The sequence below is a fragment of the Phalangium opilio genome, unplaced genomic scaffold, assembly GCF_054372755.1.
Source record: "Phalangium opilio isolate 3A_F unplaced genomic scaffold, DU_Popi_V2 ptg000352l_1, whole genome shotgun sequence".
NCBI lineage: Eukaryota > Metazoa > Arthropoda > Arachnida > Opiliones > Phalangiidae > Phalangium > Phalangium opilio.
Window position 1 is genome coordinate 4,311,422 of NW_028324228.1, and position 10,013 is coordinate 4,321,434.

General features: G+C 43.1%; 44 non-coding genes across 44 annotated transcripts; all 44 read right to left on the minus strand.

The window, feature by feature from the left end:
- Nucleotides 1–27: 27 nt before the first annotated feature.
- Nucleotides 28–99, minus strand: TRNAW-CCA (transfer RNA tryptophan (anticodon CCA)). The gene has a single exon. It is a non-coding gene; the product is annotated as a tRNA-Trp (tRNA).
- A 67-nt stretch (nt 100–166) lies between these two features.
- Nucleotides 167–238, minus strand: TRNAW-CCA (transfer RNA tryptophan (anticodon CCA)). Its single transcript has one exon. It is a non-coding gene; the product is annotated as a tRNA-Trp (tRNA).
- A 202-nt stretch (nt 239–440) lies between these two features.
- Nucleotides 441–512, minus strand: TRNAW-CCA (transfer RNA tryptophan (anticodon CCA)). Its single transcript has one exon. It is a non-coding gene; the product is annotated as a tRNA-Trp (tRNA).
- Nucleotides 513–716: 204 nt separating this feature from the next.
- Nucleotides 717–788, minus strand: TRNAW-CCA (transfer RNA tryptophan (anticodon CCA)). Its single transcript has one exon. It is a non-coding gene; the product is annotated as a tRNA-Trp (tRNA).
- Nucleotides 789–853: 65 nt separating this feature from the next.
- On the minus strand, nt 854–925 carry TRNAW-CCA (transfer RNA tryptophan (anticodon CCA)). The gene has a single exon. It is a non-coding gene; the product is annotated as a tRNA-Trp (tRNA).
- Nucleotides 926–992: 67 nt separating this feature from the next.
- On the minus strand, nt 993–1,064 carry TRNAC-ACA (transfer RNA cysteine (anticodon ACA)). Its single transcript has one exon. It is a non-coding gene; the product is annotated as a tRNA-Cys (tRNA).
- Nucleotides 1,065–1,131: 67 nt separating this feature from the next.
- TRNAW-CCA (transfer RNA tryptophan (anticodon CCA)) lies at nt 1,132–1,203 on the minus strand. Its single transcript has one exon. It is a non-coding gene; the product is annotated as a tRNA-Trp (tRNA).
- A 66-nt stretch (nt 1,204–1,269) lies between these two features.
- Nucleotides 1,270–1,341, minus strand: TRNAW-CCA (transfer RNA tryptophan (anticodon CCA)). Its single transcript has one exon. It is a non-coding gene; the product is annotated as a tRNA-Trp (tRNA).
- A 481-nt stretch (nt 1,342–1,822) lies between these two features.
- TRNAW-CCA (transfer RNA tryptophan (anticodon CCA)) lies at nt 1,823–1,894 on the minus strand. Its single transcript has one exon. It is a non-coding gene; the product is annotated as a tRNA-Trp (tRNA).
- Nucleotides 1,895–1,961: 67 nt separating this feature from the next.
- TRNAW-CCA (transfer RNA tryptophan (anticodon CCA)) lies at nt 1,962–2,033 on the minus strand. The gene has a single exon. It is a non-coding gene; the product is annotated as a tRNA-Trp (tRNA).
- A 202-nt stretch (nt 2,034–2,235) lies between these two features.
- On the minus strand, nt 2,236–2,307 carry TRNAW-CCA (transfer RNA tryptophan (anticodon CCA)). Its single transcript has one exon. It is a non-coding gene; the product is annotated as a tRNA-Trp (tRNA).
- A 204-nt stretch (nt 2,308–2,511) lies between these two features.
- On the minus strand, nt 2,512–2,583 carry TRNAW-CCA (transfer RNA tryptophan (anticodon CCA)). The gene has a single exon. It is a non-coding gene; the product is annotated as a tRNA-Trp (tRNA).
- A 65-nt stretch (nt 2,584–2,648) lies between these two features.
- On the minus strand, nt 2,649–2,720 carry TRNAW-CCA (transfer RNA tryptophan (anticodon CCA)). The gene has a single exon. It is a non-coding gene; the product is annotated as a tRNA-Trp (tRNA).
- Nucleotides 2,721–2,787: 67 nt separating this feature from the next.
- TRNAC-ACA (transfer RNA cysteine (anticodon ACA)) lies at nt 2,788–2,859 on the minus strand. The gene has a single exon. It is a non-coding gene; the product is annotated as a tRNA-Cys (tRNA).
- A 67-nt stretch (nt 2,860–2,926) lies between these two features.
- TRNAW-CCA (transfer RNA tryptophan (anticodon CCA)) lies at nt 2,927–2,998 on the minus strand. Its single transcript has one exon. It is a non-coding gene; the product is annotated as a tRNA-Trp (tRNA).
- A 66-nt stretch (nt 2,999–3,064) lies between these two features.
- TRNAW-CCA (transfer RNA tryptophan (anticodon CCA)) lies at nt 3,065–3,136 on the minus strand. The gene has a single exon. It is a non-coding gene; the product is annotated as a tRNA-Trp (tRNA).
- A 481-nt stretch (nt 3,137–3,617) lies between these two features.
- Nucleotides 3,618–3,689, minus strand: TRNAW-CCA (transfer RNA tryptophan (anticodon CCA)). The gene has a single exon. It is a non-coding gene; the product is annotated as a tRNA-Trp (tRNA).
- Nucleotides 3,690–3,756: 67 nt separating this feature from the next.
- Nucleotides 3,757–3,828, minus strand: TRNAW-CCA (transfer RNA tryptophan (anticodon CCA)). Its single transcript has one exon. It is a non-coding gene; the product is annotated as a tRNA-Trp (tRNA).
- Nucleotides 3,829–4,170: 342 nt separating this feature from the next.
- TRNAW-CCA (transfer RNA tryptophan (anticodon CCA)) lies at nt 4,171–4,242 on the minus strand. Its single transcript has one exon. It is a non-coding gene; the product is annotated as a tRNA-Trp (tRNA).
- Nucleotides 4,243–4,309: 67 nt separating this feature from the next.
- On the minus strand, nt 4,310–4,381 carry TRNAW-CCA (transfer RNA tryptophan (anticodon CCA)). Its single transcript has one exon. It is a non-coding gene; the product is annotated as a tRNA-Trp (tRNA).
- Nucleotides 4,382–4,584: 203 nt separating this feature from the next.
- TRNAW-CCA (transfer RNA tryptophan (anticodon CCA)) lies at nt 4,585–4,656 on the minus strand. The gene has a single exon. It is a non-coding gene; the product is annotated as a tRNA-Trp (tRNA).
- A 67-nt stretch (nt 4,657–4,723) lies between these two features.
- TRNAW-CCA (transfer RNA tryptophan (anticodon CCA)) lies at nt 4,724–4,795 on the minus strand. The gene has a single exon. It is a non-coding gene; the product is annotated as a tRNA-Trp (tRNA).
- Nucleotides 4,796–4,997: 202 nt separating this feature from the next.
- TRNAW-CCA (transfer RNA tryptophan (anticodon CCA)) lies at nt 4,998–5,069 on the minus strand. The gene has a single exon. It is a non-coding gene; the product is annotated as a tRNA-Trp (tRNA).
- A 204-nt stretch (nt 5,070–5,273) lies between these two features.
- Nucleotides 5,274–5,345, minus strand: TRNAW-CCA (transfer RNA tryptophan (anticodon CCA)). The gene has a single exon. It is a non-coding gene; the product is annotated as a tRNA-Trp (tRNA).
- A 67-nt stretch (nt 5,346–5,412) lies between these two features.
- On the minus strand, nt 5,413–5,484 carry TRNAW-CCA (transfer RNA tryptophan (anticodon CCA)). The gene has a single exon. It is a non-coding gene; the product is annotated as a tRNA-Trp (tRNA).
- A 65-nt stretch (nt 5,485–5,549) lies between these two features.
- On the minus strand, nt 5,550–5,621 carry TRNAW-CCA (transfer RNA tryptophan (anticodon CCA)). The gene has a single exon. It is a non-coding gene; the product is annotated as a tRNA-Trp (tRNA).
- Nucleotides 5,622–5,688: 67 nt separating this feature from the next.
- On the minus strand, nt 5,689–5,760 carry TRNAC-ACA (transfer RNA cysteine (anticodon ACA)). Its single transcript has one exon. It is a non-coding gene; the product is annotated as a tRNA-Cys (tRNA).
- A 67-nt stretch (nt 5,761–5,827) lies between these two features.
- Nucleotides 5,828–5,899, minus strand: TRNAW-CCA (transfer RNA tryptophan (anticodon CCA)). Its single transcript has one exon. It is a non-coding gene; the product is annotated as a tRNA-Trp (tRNA).
- A 66-nt stretch (nt 5,900–5,965) lies between these two features.
- TRNAW-CCA (transfer RNA tryptophan (anticodon CCA)) lies at nt 5,966–6,037 on the minus strand. The gene has a single exon. It is a non-coding gene; the product is annotated as a tRNA-Trp (tRNA).
- A 67-nt stretch (nt 6,038–6,104) lies between these two features.
- Nucleotides 6,105–6,176, minus strand: TRNAW-CCA (transfer RNA tryptophan (anticodon CCA)). The gene has a single exon. It is a non-coding gene; the product is annotated as a tRNA-Trp (tRNA).
- Nucleotides 6,177–6,380: 204 nt separating this feature from the next.
- Nucleotides 6,381–6,452, minus strand: TRNAW-CCA (transfer RNA tryptophan (anticodon CCA)). The gene has a single exon. It is a non-coding gene; the product is annotated as a tRNA-Trp (tRNA).
- A 342-nt stretch (nt 6,453–6,794) lies between these two features.
- On the minus strand, nt 6,795–6,866 carry TRNAW-CCA (transfer RNA tryptophan (anticodon CCA)). Its single transcript has one exon. It is a non-coding gene; the product is annotated as a tRNA-Trp (tRNA).
- Nucleotides 6,867–6,933: 67 nt separating this feature from the next.
- TRNAW-CCA (transfer RNA tryptophan (anticodon CCA)) lies at nt 6,934–7,005 on the minus strand. Its single transcript has one exon. It is a non-coding gene; the product is annotated as a tRNA-Trp (tRNA).
- Nucleotides 7,006–7,207: 202 nt separating this feature from the next.
- TRNAW-CCA (transfer RNA tryptophan (anticodon CCA)) lies at nt 7,208–7,279 on the minus strand. The gene has a single exon. It is a non-coding gene; the product is annotated as a tRNA-Trp (tRNA).
- Nucleotides 7,280–7,761: 482 nt separating this feature from the next.
- Nucleotides 7,762–7,833, minus strand: TRNAW-CCA (transfer RNA tryptophan (anticodon CCA)). The gene has a single exon. It is a non-coding gene; the product is annotated as a tRNA-Trp (tRNA).
- A 65-nt stretch (nt 7,834–7,898) lies between these two features.
- Nucleotides 7,899–7,970, minus strand: TRNAW-CCA (transfer RNA tryptophan (anticodon CCA)). The gene has a single exon. It is a non-coding gene; the product is annotated as a tRNA-Trp (tRNA).
- Nucleotides 7,971–8,037: 67 nt separating this feature from the next.
- On the minus strand, nt 8,038–8,109 carry TRNAC-ACA (transfer RNA cysteine (anticodon ACA)). Its single transcript has one exon. It is a non-coding gene; the product is annotated as a tRNA-Cys (tRNA).
- Nucleotides 8,110–8,176: 67 nt separating this feature from the next.
- TRNAW-CCA (transfer RNA tryptophan (anticodon CCA)) lies at nt 8,177–8,248 on the minus strand. Its single transcript has one exon. It is a non-coding gene; the product is annotated as a tRNA-Trp (tRNA).
- Nucleotides 8,249–8,314: 66 nt separating this feature from the next.
- TRNAW-CCA (transfer RNA tryptophan (anticodon CCA)) lies at nt 8,315–8,386 on the minus strand. The gene has a single exon. It is a non-coding gene; the product is annotated as a tRNA-Trp (tRNA).
- Nucleotides 8,387–8,453: 67 nt separating this feature from the next.
- On the minus strand, nt 8,454–8,525 carry TRNAW-CCA (transfer RNA tryptophan (anticodon CCA)). The gene has a single exon. It is a non-coding gene; the product is annotated as a tRNA-Trp (tRNA).
- A 204-nt stretch (nt 8,526–8,729) lies between these two features.
- Nucleotides 8,730–8,801, minus strand: TRNAW-CCA (transfer RNA tryptophan (anticodon CCA)). Its single transcript has one exon. It is a non-coding gene; the product is annotated as a tRNA-Trp (tRNA).
- A 342-nt stretch (nt 8,802–9,143) lies between these two features.
- On the minus strand, nt 9,144–9,215 carry TRNAW-CCA (transfer RNA tryptophan (anticodon CCA)). Its single transcript has one exon. It is a non-coding gene; the product is annotated as a tRNA-Trp (tRNA).
- A 67-nt stretch (nt 9,216–9,282) lies between these two features.
- On the minus strand, nt 9,283–9,354 carry TRNAW-CCA (transfer RNA tryptophan (anticodon CCA)). The gene has a single exon. It is a non-coding gene; the product is annotated as a tRNA-Trp (tRNA).
- A 202-nt stretch (nt 9,355–9,556) lies between these two features.
- TRNAW-CCA (transfer RNA tryptophan (anticodon CCA)) lies at nt 9,557–9,628 on the minus strand. The gene has a single exon. It is a non-coding gene; the product is annotated as a tRNA-Trp (tRNA).
- Nucleotides 9,629–10,013: the final 385 nt, after the last annotated feature.

The following is a 10,013-nucleotide window of genomic DNA, read 5'->3' on the forward strand; positions in this document are numbered from 1 at the left end:
CTTAAAAAGTAAGTTTTATTATTTCTTTGACCCGGACGTGATTCGAACACGCAGCCTTCTGATCTGGAGTCAGGCGCGCTACCATTGCGCCACCGAGCCCCCTGAACGAAGGTTAAATTGGTAGAATTTCTATAAACAACGTAAAAACTAAATATTATTATTTCTTTGACCCGGACGTGATTCGAACACGCAGCCTTCTGATCTGGAGTCAGACGCGCTACCATTGCGCCAACGAGCCCCTTTTACGAAGTTTAATTGGTAGAATTCTATAAACAACATAAAAAGTAAGTTTTATTATTTCTTTGACCCGGACGTGCTTCCAACACGCAGCCTTCTGATCTGGAGTCAGACGCGCTACTAATGCGCCACCGAGCCCCTTTTACGAAGTTTAATTGGTAGAATTCTATAAACAACTTAAAAAGTAAGTTTTATTATTTCTTTGACCCGGACGTGATTCGAACACGCAGCCTTCTGATCTGGAGTCAGAAGCGCTACCATTGCGCCACCGAGCCCCCTGAACAAAGGTTAAATTGGTAGAATTTCTATAAACAACGTAAAAACTAAATTGTTTTTTGTTTGACCCGGACGTGATTCGAACACGCAGCCTTCTGATCTGGAGTCAGACGCGCTACTATTGCGCCACCGAGCACCCAGAACGAAGGTTAAATTGGTAGAATTTCTATAAACAACGTAAAAACAAATTTTTTTTATTTGTTTGACCCGGACGTGATTCGAACACGCAGCCTTCTGATCTGGAGTCAGACGCGCTACCATTGCGCCACCGAGCCCCTTTTACGAAGTTTAATTGGTAGAATTCTATAAACAACTTAAAAAGTAAGTTTTATTATTTCTTTGACCCGGACGTGAATCGAACACGCAGCCTTCTGATCTGGAGTCAGAAGCGCTACCATTGCGACACCGAGCCCCCTGAAGAAAGGTTAAATTGGTAGAATTTCTATAAACAACGTAAAAACTAAATTTTATTACTTCTTTGACCCGGACGTGATTCGAACACGCAGCCTTCTGATCTGTAGTCAGACGCGCTCCCATTGCACCACCGAGCCCCCTGAACGAAGGTTAAATTGGTAGAATTTCTATAAACAACGTAAAAACTAAATATTATTATTTGTTTGACCCGGACGTGATTCGAACACGCAGCCTTCTGATCTGGAGTCAGACGCGCTACCATTGCGCCAACGAGCCCCCTTTACGAAGGTTTAATTGGTAGAATTCTAAAATCAACTTAAAAACTGATTTGAATTATTTCTTTGACCCGGACGTGATTCGAACACGCAGCCTTCTGATCTGGAGTCAGACGCGCTACCATTGCGCCACCGAGCCCCCTTTACGAAGGTTTAATTGGTAGAATTTCTATAAACAACGTAAAAACTAAATTTTATTATTTGTTTTACCCGGACGTGATTCGAACACGCAGCCTTCTGATCTGGAGTCAGACGCGCTCCCATTGCGCCACCGAGCCCCCTGAACGAAGGTTAAATTGGTAGAATTTCTATAAACAACGTAAAAACTAAATTTTATTATTTGTTTGACCTGGACCTGATTCGAACACGCAGCCTTCTGATCTGGAGTCAGACGCGCTACCATTACGCCACCGAGCCCCCTCAACGAAGGTTAAATTGGTAGAATTCTAAGAACCACTTAAAAACTGATTTGTATGATTTCTTTGACCCGTACGTGATTCGAACACGCAGCCCTCTGATCTGGAGTCAGACGCGCTACTATTGCGCCACCGAGCCCCTTTTACGAAGTTTAATTGGTAGAATTCTATAAACAACTTAAAAAGTAAGTTTTATTATTTCTTTGACCCGGACGTGATTCGAACACGCAGCCTTCTGATCTGGAGTCAGGCGCGCTACCATTGCGCCACCGAGCCCCCTGAACGAAGGTTAAATTGGTAGAATTTCTATAAACAACGTAAAAACTAAATATTATTATTTCTTTGACCCGGACGTGATTCGAACACGCAGCCTTCTGATCTGGAGTCAGACGCGCTACCATTGCGCCAACGAGCCCCTTTTACGAAGTTTAATTGGTAGAATTCTATAAACAACATAAAAAGTAAGTTTTATTATTTCTTTGACCCGGACGTGCTTCCAACACGCAGCCTTCTGATCTGGAGTCAGACGCGCTACTAATGCGCCACCGAGCCCCTTTTACGAAGTTTAATTGGTAGAATTCTATAAACAACTTAAAAAGTAAGTTTTATTATTTCTTTGACCCGGACGTGATTCGAACACGCAGCCTTCTGATCTGGAGTCAGAAGCGCTACCATTGCGCCACCGAGCCCCCTGAACAAAGGTTAAATTGGTAGAATTTCTATAAACAACGTAAAAACTAAATTGTTTTTTGTTTGACCCGGACGTGATTCGAACACGCAGCCTTCTGATCTGGAGTCAGACGCGCTACTATTGCGCCACCGAGCACCCAGAACGAAGGTTAAATTGGTAGAATTTCTATAAACAACGTAAAAACAAATTTTTTTTATTTGTTTGACCCGGACGTGATTCGAACACGCAGCCTTCTGATCTGGAGTCAGACGCGCTACCATTGCGCCACCGAGCCCCTTTTACGAAGTTTAATTGGTAGAATTCTATAAACAACTTAAAAAGTAAGTTTTATTATTTCTTTGACCCGGACGTGATTCGAACACGCAGCCTTCTGATCTGGAGTCAGAAGCGCTACCATTGCGACACCGAGCCCCCTGAAGAAAGGTTAAATTGGTAGAATTTCTATAAACAACGTAAAAACTAAATTTTATTACTTCTTTGACCCGGACGTGATTCGAACACGCAGCCTTCTGATCTGTAGTCAGACGCGCTCCCATTGCACCACCGAGCCCCCTGAACGAAGGTTAAATTGGTAGAATTTCTATAAACAACGTAAAAACTAAATATTATTATTTGTTTGACCCGGACGTGATTCGAACACGCAGCCTTCTGATCTGGAGTCAGACGCGCTACCATTGCGCCAACGAGCCCCCTTTACGAAGGTTTAATTGGTAGAATTCTAAAATCAACTTAAAAACTGATTTGAATTATTTCTTTGACCCGGACGTGATTCGAACACGCAGCCTTCTGATCTGGAGTCAGACGCGCTACCATTGCGCCACCGAGCCCCCTTTACGAAGGTTTAATTGGTAGAATTTCTATAAACAACGTAAAAACTAAATTTTATTATTTGTTTTACCCGGACGTGATTCGAACACGCAGCCTTCTGATCTGGAGTCAGACGCGCTCCCATTGCGCCACCGAGCCCCCTGAACGAAGGTTAAATTGGTAGAATTTCTATAAACAACGTAAAAACTAAATTTTATTATTTGTTTGACCTGGACCTGATTCGAACACGCAGCCTTCTGATCTGGAGTCAGACGCGCTACCATTACGCCACCGAGCCCCCTTTACGAAGGTTTAATTGGTAGAATTCTAAAAACAACTTAAAAACTGATTTTTACTATTTCTTTGACCCGGACGTGATTCCAACACGCAGCCTTCTGATCTGGAGTCAGACGCGCTACTATTGCGCCACCGAGCCCCTTTTACGAAGTTTAATTGGTAGAATTCTATAAACAACTTAAAAAGTAAGTTTTATTATTTCTTTGACCCGGACGTGATTCGAACACGCAGCCTTCTGATCTGGAGTCAGGCGCGCTACCATTGCGCCACCGAGCCCCCTGAACGAAGGTTAAATTGGTAGAATTTCTATAAACAACGTAAAAACTAAATATTATTATTTCTTTGACCCGGACGTGATTCGAACACGCAGCCTTCTGATCTGGAGTCAGACGCGCTACCATTGCGCCAACGAGCCCCTTTTACAAAGTTTAATTGGTAGAATTCTATAAACAACTTAAAAAGTAAGTTTTATTATTTCTTTGACCCGGACGTGATTCCAACACGCAGCCTTCTGATCTGGAGTCAGACGCGGTACCATTGCGCCACCGAGCCCCCTGAACGAAGGTTAAATTGGTAGAACTTCTATAAACAACGTAAAAACTAAATTTTATTATTTGTTTGACCCGGACGTGATTCGAACACGCAGCCTTCTGTTCTGGAGTCAGACGCGCTCCCATTGTGCCACCGAGCCCCCTGTACGAAGGCTTAATTGGTAGAAGTCTAAAAACAACTTAAAAACTCAATTTTATTATTTCTTTGACCCGGACGTGATTCGAACACGCAGCCTTCTGATCTGGAGTCAGAAGCGCTACCACTGCGCCACCGAGCCCCCTGAACGCAGGTTAAATTGGTAGAATTTCTATAAACAACGTTAAAACTAAATTTTATTGTTTGTTTGACCCGAACGTGCTTCGAACACGCAGCCTTCTGATCTGGAGTCAGACGCGCTACCATTGCGCCACCGAGCCCCCTCAACGAAGGTTAAATTGGTAGAATTCTAAGAACCACTTAAAAACTGATTTGTATGATTTCTTTGACCCGTACGTGATTCGAACACGCAGCCCTCTGATCTGGAGTCAGACGCGCTACTATTGCGCCACCGAGCCCCTTTTACGAAGTTTAATTGGTAGAATTCTATAAACAACTTAAAAAGTAAGTTTTATTATTTCTTTGACCCGGACGTGATTCGAACACGCAGCCTTCTGATCTGGAGTCAGGCGCGCTACCATTGCGCCACCGAGCCCCCTGAACGAAGGTTAAATTGGTAGAATTTCTATAAACAACGTAAAAACTAAATATTATTATTTCTTTGACCCGGACGTGATTCGAACACGCAGCCTTCTGATCTGGAGTCAGACGCGCTACCATTGCGCCAACGAGCCCCTTTTACGAAGTTTAATTGGTAGAATTCTATAAACAACATAAAAAGTAAGTTTTATTATTTCTTTGACCCGGACGTGATTCCAACACGCAGCCTTCTGATCTGGAGTCAGACGCGCTACTATTGCGCCACCGAGCCCCTTTTACGAAGTTTAATTGGTAGAATTCTATAAACAACTTAAAAAGTAAGTTTTATTATTTCTTTGACCCGGACGTGATTCGAACACGCAGCCTTCTGATCTGGAGTCAGAAGCGCTACCATTGCGCCACCGAGCCCCCTGAACAAAGGTTAAATTGGTAGAATTTCTATAAACAACGTAAAAACTAAATTGTTTTTTGTTTGACCCGGACGTGATTCGAACACGCAGCCTTCTGATCTGGAGTCAGACGCGCTACTATTGCGCCACCGAGCACCCAGAACGAAGGTTAAATTGGTAGATTTTCTATAAACAACGTAAAAACTAAATTTTATTATTTGTTTGACCCGGACGTGGTTCGAACACGCAGCCTTCTGATCTGGAGTCAGACGCGCTACCATTGCGCCACCGAGCCCTCTGAACGAAGGTTAAATTGGTAGAATTTCTATAAACAACGTAAAAACAAAATTTTTTTATTTGTTTGACCCGGACGTGATTCGAACACGCAGCCTTCTGATCTGGAGTCAGACGCGCTACCATTGCGCCACCGAGCCCCTTTTACGAAGTTTAATTGGTAGAATTCTATAAACAACTTAAAAAGTAAGTTTTATTATTTCTTTGACCCGGACGTGATTCGAACACGCAGCCTTCTGATCTGGAGTCAGAAGCGCTACCATTGCGCCACCGAGCCCCCTGAACAAAGGTTAAATTGGTAGAATTTCTATAAACAACGTAAAAACTAAATTTTTTTACTTCTTTGACCCGGACGTGATTCGAACACGCAGCCTTCTGATCTGTAGTCAGACGCGCTCCCATTGCACCACCGAGCCCCCTGAACGAAGGTTAAATTGGTAGAATTTCTATAAACAACGTAAAAACTAAATATTATTATTTGTTTGACCCGGACGTGATTCGAACACGCAGCCTTCTGATCTGGAGTCAGACGCGCTACCATTGCGCCAACGAGCCCCCTTTACGAAGGTTTAATTGGTAGAATTCTAAAATCAACTTAAAAACTGATTTGAATTATTTCTTTGACCCGGACGTGATTCGAACACGCAGCCTTCTGATCTGGAGTCAGACGCGCTACCATTGCGCCACCGAGCCCCCTTTGCGAAGGTTTAATTGGTAGAATTTCTATAAACAACGTAAAAACTTAATTTTATTATTTGTTTGACCCGGACGTGATTCGAACACGCAGCCTTCTGATCTGGAGTCAGACGCGCTACCATTGCGCCACCGAGCCCCCTTTACGAAGGTTTAATTGGTAGAATTTCTATAAACAACGTAAAAACTAAATTTTATTATTTGTTTTACCCGGACGTGATTCGAACACGCAGCCTTCTGATCTGGAGTCAGACGCGTTACCATTGCGCCGCCGAGCCCCCTTTACGAAGTTTAACTGGTAGAATTCTATAAACAACTTAAAAACTAAGTTTTATTATTTCTTTGACCCGGACGTGATTCGAACACGAAGCCTTCTGATCTGGAGTCAGACGCGCTCCCATTGCGCCACCGAGCCCCCTGAACGAAGGTTAAATTGGTAGAATTTCTATAAACAACGTAAAAACTAAATTTTATTATTTGTTTGACCTGGACCTGATTCGAACACGCAGCCTTCTGATCTGGAGTCAGACGCGCTACCATTACGCCACCGAGCCCCCTTTACGAAGGTGTAATTGGTAGAATTCTAAAAACAACTTAAAAACTGATTTTTACTATTTCTTTGACTCGGACGTGATTCCAACACGCAGCCTTCTGATCTGGAGTCAGACGCGCTACTATTGCGCCACCGAGCCCCTTTTACGAAGTTTAATTGGTAGAATTCTATAAACAACTTAAAAAGTAAGTTTTATTATTTCTTTGACCCGGACGTGATTCGAACACGCAGCCTTCTGATCTGGAGTCAGGCGCGCTACCATTGCGCCACCGAGCCCCCTGAACGAAGGTTAAATTGGTAGAATTTCTATAAACAACGTAAAAACTAAATATTATTATTTCTTTGACCCGGACGTGATTCGAACACGCAGCCTTCTGATCTGGAGTCAGACGCGCTACCATTGCGCCAACGAGCCCCTTTTACGAAGTTTAATTGGTAGAATTCTATAAACAACTTAAAAAGTAAGTTTTATTATTTCTTTGACCCGGACGTGATTCCAACACGCAGCCTTCTGATCTGGAGTCAGACGCGCTACTATTGCGCCACCGAGCCCCTTTTACGAAGTTTAATTGGTAGAATTCTATAAACAACTTAAAAAGTAAGTTTTATTATTTCTTTGACCCGGACGTGATTCGAACACGCAGCCTTCTGATCTGGAGTCAGAAGCGCTACCATTGCGCCACCGAGCCCCCTGAACAAAGGTTAAATTGGTAGAATTTCTATAAACAACGTAAAAACTAAATTGTTTTTTGTTTGACCCGGACGTGATTCGAACACGCAGCCTTCTGATCTGGAGTCAGACGCGCTACTATTGCGCCACCGAGCACCCAGAACGAAGGTTAAATTGGTAGATTTTCTATAAAAAACTTAAAAACTAAGTTTTATTATTTCTTTGACCCGGACGTGATTCGAACACGCAGGCTTCTGATCTGGAGTCAGGCGCGCTACCATTGCGCCACCGAGCCCCCTGAACGAAGGTTAAATTGGTAGAATTTCTATAAACAACGTAAAAACTAAATTTTATTATTTGTTTGACCCGGACGTGGTTCGAAGACGCAGCCTTCTGATCTGGAGTCAGACGCGCTACCATCGCGCCACCGAGCCCTCTGAACGAAGGTTAAATTGGTAGAATTTCTATAAACAACGTAAAAACAAAATTTTTTTATTTGTTTGACCCGGACGTGATTCGAACACGCAGCCTTCTGATCTGGAGTCAGACGCGCTACCATTGCGCCACCGAGCCCCTTTTACGAAGTTTAATTGGAAGAATTCTATAAACAACTTAAAAAGTAAGTTTTATTATTTCTTTGACCCGGACGTGATTCGAACACGCAGCCTTCTGATCTGGAGTCAGAAGCGCTACCATTGCGCCACCGAGCCCCCTGAAGAAAGGTTAAATTGGTAGAATTTCTATAAACAACGTAAAAACTAAATTTTATTACTTCTTTGACCCGGACGTGATTCGAACACGCAGCCTTCTGATCTGTAGTCAGACGCGCTCCAATTGCACCACCGAGCCCCCTGAACGAAGGTTAAATTGGTAGAATTTCTATAAACAACGTAAAAACTAAATATTATTATTTGTTTGACCCGGACGTGATTCGAACACGCAGCCTTCTGATCTGGAGTCAGACGCGCTACCATTGCGCCAACGAGCCCCCTTTACGAAGGTTTAATTGGTAGAATTCTAAAATCAACTTAAAAACTGATTTGAATTATTTCTTTGACCCGGACGTGATTCGAACACGCAGCCTTCTGATCTGGAGTCAGACGCGCTACCATTGCGCCACCGAGCCCCCTTTGCGAAGGTTTAATTGGTAGAATTTCTATAAACAACGTAAAAACTTAATTTTATTATTTGTTTGACCCGGACGTGATTCGAACACGCAGCCTTCTGATCTGGAGTCAGACGCGCTACCATTGCGCCACCGAGCCCCCTTTACGAAGGTTTAATTGGTAGAATTTCTATAAACAACGTAAAAACTAAATTTTATTATTTGTTTTACCCGGACGTGATTCGAACACGCAGCCTTCTGATCTGGAGTCAGACGCGTTACCATTGCGCCGCCGAGCCCCCTTTACGAAGTTTAACTGGTAGAATTCTATAAACAACTTAAAAACTAAGTTTTATTATTTCTTTGACCCGGACGTGATTCGAACACGAAGCCTTCTGATCTGGAGTCAGACGCGCTCCCATTGCGCCACCGAGCCCCCTGAACGAAGGTTAAATTGGTAGAATTTCTATAAACAACGTAAAAACTAAATTTTATTATTTGTTTGACCTGGACCTGATTCGAACACGCAGCCTTCTGATCTGGAGTCAGACGCGCTACCATTACGCCACCGAGCCCCCTTTACGAAGGTTTAATTGGTAGAATTCTAAAAACAACTTAAAAACTGATTTTTACTATTTCTTTGACTCGGACGTGATTCCAACACGCAGCCTTCTGATCTGGAGTCAGACGCGCTACTATTGCGCCACCGAGCCCCTTTTACGAAGTTTAATTGGTAGAATTCTATAAACAACTTAAAAAGTAAGTTTTATTATTTCTTTGACCCGGACGTGATTCGAACACGCAGCCTTCTGATCTGGAGTCAGGCGCGCTACCATTGCGCCACCGAGCCCCCTGAACGAAGGTTAAATTGGTAGAATTTCTATAAACAACGTAAAAACTAAATATTATTATTTCTTTGACCCGGACGTGATTCGAACACGCAGCCTTCTGATCTGGAGTCAGACGCGCTACCATTGCGCCAACGAGCCCCTTTTACGAAGTTTAATTGGTAGAATTCTATAAACAACTTAAAAAGTAAGTTTTATTATTTCTTTGACCCGGACGTGATTCCAACACGCAGCCTTCTGATCTGGAGTCAGACGCGCTACTATTGCGCCACCGAGCCCCTTTTACGAAGTTTAATTGGTAGAATTCTATAAACAACTTAAAAAGTAAGTTTTATTATTTCTTTGACCCGGACGTGATTCGAACACGCAGCCTTCTGATCTGGAGTCAGAAGCGCTACCATTGCGCCACCGAGCCCCCTGAACAAAGGTTAAATTGGTAGAATTTCTATAAACAACGTAAAAACTAAATTGTTTTTTGTTTGACCCGGACGTGATTCGAACACGCAGCCTTCTGATCTGGAGTCAGACGCGCTACTATTGCGCCACCGAGCACCCAGAACGAAGGTTAAATTGGTAGATTTTCTATAAAAAACTTAAAAACTAAGTTTTATTATTTCTTTGACCCGGACGTGATTCGAACACGCAGGCTTCTGATCTGGAGTCAGGCGCGCTACCATTGCGCCACCGAGCCCCCTGAACGAAGGTTAAATTGGTAGAATTTCTATAAACAACGTAAAAACTAAATTTTATTATTTGTTTGACCCGGACGTGGTTCGAAGACGCAGCCTTCTGATCTGGAG